This window comes from Haplochromis burtoni, unplaced genomic scaffold, assembly GCF_018398535.1.
Source record: "Haplochromis burtoni strain Fernald_Lab_line unplaced genomic scaffold, NCSU_Asbu1 Contig_1242, whole genome shotgun sequence".
Taxonomy (NCBI): domain Eukaryota; kingdom Metazoa; phylum Chordata; class Actinopteri; order Cichliformes; family Cichlidae; genus Haplochromis; species Haplochromis burtoni.
The window spans coordinates 56,513-60,742 of NW_024583603.1; the positions used below are offsets into that span (position 1 = coordinate 56,513).

The following is a 4,230-nucleotide window of genomic DNA, read 5'->3' on the forward strand; positions in this document are numbered from 1 at the left end:
AACCACAGATGAGGGTAGTGACGTTGCTTGACCAATAAATCGACGGCTTCACTTTTACGTTCAACTCTCTCTTCATGACAACAGATCAGTGCAACGTTTGCATCACTGCACCTATGACCCCGTCTGTCAGTCTGAACATATTATACTGCTTCAGGTTCGACAGGTTATTCTAAGCTGCTGATCATATAAGCACTATAAAAGGTTTTTGAAGACTTGTTTCTCATACTTTTGCCATTAAAGGGCACACTAGAGGCGAGGAAATCTACAGTGAATTTAAAAGTTGCAGAATTTGACATGTGTTTCCAGGATATGGTTATCATGCAGGACATTGTCAAGTTAATCACAAATCCATGTCTTTCTATTGTTGCTGAAACTGTATCCACAAATACAGGGATGGCCAGCTCCAGGCCCAAGAGCTGGTTTCCTGCAGGTTTGTGACCTTGATCCAGCACAGCTGACTTAATTGGGAAAAATTACCCCATCGGCATTTCTAGAAGTTCTCTAGAGGCCTGGCAATGAACTAATCATCTGTACCAGGTGTATTGACCAAGGGTGTTATCTAAAACCTACAAGACACTGGCTCTTGTGTACAGATGGGTATTATTTAGGTTTTATCCGATACTGGTGCCAAACCGGTACATTTGAATCCGTGCCGGTACTTAAACAGTGCTCGAACCGGTGCTTAAAAAATAGAGGACACAAACTTTTTCCAAAAAACCTCTTATGTTTAGCTGTTGTTTGTAAAAAGATAACAATGTTAGCCTTTTCTGCAGCTACTGGGCATATATGGTATCACTCTTGGCTGGAAGCAGTGCTTAAAGAATGGAAAAAACACAAATTTTGTCCAAAAACCTCTCATGTTTAACTGTTTTCCACTTTTTCTTTGGTCATTTTGGCCTTTTTGGCCAGGGTGAAGGGAGTATCTGCCATCAAAAAAGAAGACAGCCGCATGTAAATACGATGATGTTTGCTAGTTCACCTTACATGCATTAATATAATAACGTGGTTAGCCTACTCAACGTAAATTATACACGAACAACATTAAGCTACTCACGCAGAGAAGAAAGGCTGCACTGCCATCATCATCCGTCATCATTTCTGCTACACTGGCAGGGCTAGGGGCCAGGACTCTACTCTTCGGGTTTTGCTAACTCCAGGTTCGATAACAGGCACTACACCCACAGTAGATGTGCAAGCTATCAAATACGGTGCATTTATTGGCTTTTAAAAAAACGCTATGTGTCGCCAGGTGTTTCACCAGATTTTGAGGTGTTACCTTCTTTGCACAGTATCACCTTAAAGCACTTGTTGCAGGCTGCTTAGTTTGCATCTTTTGCTGTGAAGTACAGCCACTTCGCCTTGGGTATTTTTAATCTGTAGCTCTGCTGGAAAAGAACGTACATACCTGGGCCCGCCTACTATCCTGGGAAACGTAAAATGATTGGCTAGAATCCAAAGTGTATGACATCTCAGGGAAAAAAAGCACCAAAATGTGTGCTGCTTTCTGCACACATTTTTGTTGATTTCTGGTCTGGTTACTACAGTTTATGTGGTACCGGATACCGGTAACCATCCCTATTCTTGAGGCCTGGAGGTGGTCACCCCTGTACTAAGATGTAAGGATGCTTTTTCTTTACCTTATGAAGTGGACATGGAAACTGCAAAGTGACAATAAACTGCAGTCTAGGGCAAATGTTTTTGTCACAGTGTGGATTCCCTTATGCTTTTTCATTGAGCTTATGTCCAGTGGTGAAGGATGACCCACACTGGTCACAGATGTGCTTTTTGACCCCACTGTGGAGAGGTCATGTATTTTAATGTACTTGGTGTGTGGAAGCCTCTCCCACATTCTTTGCAGTAGTTCATTTTGTCTCCAGTGTGGCTTCGTTTGTGGTTTAAGGTCCCGTTGATGATTGGAAGTTTTTCTACAAAGGTCACAGAGAAGCTTTCCCACCACCACAGTGACGACAGGGTTGAGAACTGGATCCATCTGTGTCGCTCTGATTCTAAACAAAGACAGTGTAAGTCAGGGAATTCCTTTAACGTTTTTATCCTGAATGTCGCCTGAAACAAAGAGCATCTCTGCCAACGTCCAATTACATTTTACTGTTTACATTATAACACTCAGTATAACTCCATAAGTTTACTGATCAGACTTGTTCCAAACAATCAGGTTACAATTACAAGATAAAACATGAATACATCCTCACAGTAACTGCACTTGTAGAGTTACTTTCTGGTGTGGGTCTTTTGGTGTTTTTTCAGGTGATGTGGAGATTTAAAGGTCTTCTGACACAGGTCACATTTATAAGGTCTCTCCTCAGTGTGGATAAACATGTGTTGTTGTAACTGTGCATCTGTTGCAAACAGTTTCCCACACTGATCACAGCGGGAAACATCATTTCCAGTGTGAAACCGTAGGTGAATATTTCGGTACTGTTTGTCGCTGAAACTTTTTCCACAAAAGTCGCAGCTGTACGCCTTAATTCCAGAGTGGGTAACTAGATGCTTCTGTAAGTCGCTATTTTGAGCAAACGTCTTGCCACACATCTCACAGCTGTGTGCTTTAACTCCACTGTGGATGATATGGTGTAATTTTAGGCATTTACGATGGGTAAAAGACTTTCCACACAAGTCACAGCTGTAAGGTTTAACTCCACTGTGGATGAGTTGGTGTGTTTTAAAGTTTTGAGCGTGGGTAAAAGACTTTCCACACAAGTCACAGTTGTACGCTTTAAATTCACTGTGGATGAGTCTGTGTATTTTTAATTCTCCAGCCCGGGTAAAAGACTTTCCACACAAGTCACAGGTGTGTGCTTTAACTCCACTGTGGATGAGTTGGTGTATTTTTAAGCTTCCAGCCTGGGTAAAAGACTTTCCACACAACTCACAGCTGTAAGGTTTAACTCCACTGTGGATGAGTTGGTGTTTTTTTATAAGTTCAGCTGGTAAAAGACTTTCCACACAAGTCACAGCTGTAAGGTTTAACTCCACTGTGGATGAGTTGTGTTGATTTTAGGCCTTAGCCAGGTGTAAAAGACTTTCCACACAAGTCACAGCTGTAATGATTAACTCCACTGTGGATGAGTTGGTGTTTTTTAGGCTTTGAGCCAAGGTAAAAGACTTTCCACACAAGTCACAGCTGTATGACTTAACTCCACTATGGATGAGTTGGTGTCTTTTTAAGCCTCCAGACCTGGTAAAATCCTTCCCACACTCATCACAGCTGTACGGTTTAACTCCACTGTGGATGAGTTGGTGAGTTTTTAAAGTTCCAGCCTCGGTAAAAGACTTTCCACACAACTCACAGCTGTACGCTTTAACTCCACTGTGGATGAGTTGGTGAGTTTTTAAACTTCCAGACTGGGTAAAAGACTTTCCACACAAATCACAGCTGTAAGGTTTAACTCCACTGTGGATGACTTGGTGTTTTTTTAAATTTCCAGACTGGGTAAAATCCTTCCCACACTCATCACAGCTGTAGGTTTTCTCTCCCTTTCTTCTGTGAGGTTTGTCGGCCTCCTGAGAGCGCTGACTTCTCGCTCCATGTTGGTCCTGCAGTGACAGAGATACAAACAGAGGCAGTGAGTGAAATGCAGTCGTGGACCAAACTGAAACTCCCTCCGTTGGTGGAATCAAACATGTCAACAAACACATTGTTGGTGTGTTACCATCACCTTCTGGTGACAGTATCACATTACAATGATGTGAGACACAATGAGAGTTGTAAAGAAAATTACATTATTGAAGAAATATTTATCAGTGGAGAAAATCTTTTACGCATAAGAAATTGCAAGTTCAACTGATGATATTGTTGTTTCAATGTGTGCTTATAAAATATGATCTTTGTATTTCCTTCTAACTTCTGTGGTTTTTGGTTGTGAATGTAGATTCTGTATATATGGAGGAACCCAGGATGCAAAAGATAAAGCTGATGTTAACAGGTTTTTCAATAAAAATAAGGTAAAATAAAATGAAATAAATAAAATAACCAGCTGTGCACACAGCTTCAAAAAGTGTAATTGTGATATTTTTCTCACCTTTTGTGTTGAAGTCATTGTTTCCTCTGTAGTGGCTGATCTGAGTCCAAATGGATGAAACTGTCCTTCTGCTGCTCCACCAGACTCCTGTTACTCAGCTGGGACACACACAAAAAATACAATATATAAAACAACACCCAGCACGCCCCTGCGGGCGGTTTATCCTTCAAGCTCGGGTCCTCTACCAGAG

The 4,230-nt window shown here is 41.5% G+C and overlaps 1 long non-coding RNA gene across 1 annotated transcript; it reads right to left on the reverse strand.

Annotated features, from left to right (window-relative positions):
- Positions 1 to 1,730: 1,730 nt before the first annotated feature.
- Positions 1,731 to 2,872, reverse strand: LOC121813186. Its single transcript, XR_006053560.1, has 2 exons — positions 2,211 to 2,872; positions 1,731 to 2,006 (listed from the first exon to the last, which is right to left on the reverse strand). It is a non-coding gene; the product is annotated as an uncharacterized LOC121813186 (long non-coding RNA).
- Positions 2,873 to 4,230: the final 1,358 nt, after the last annotated feature.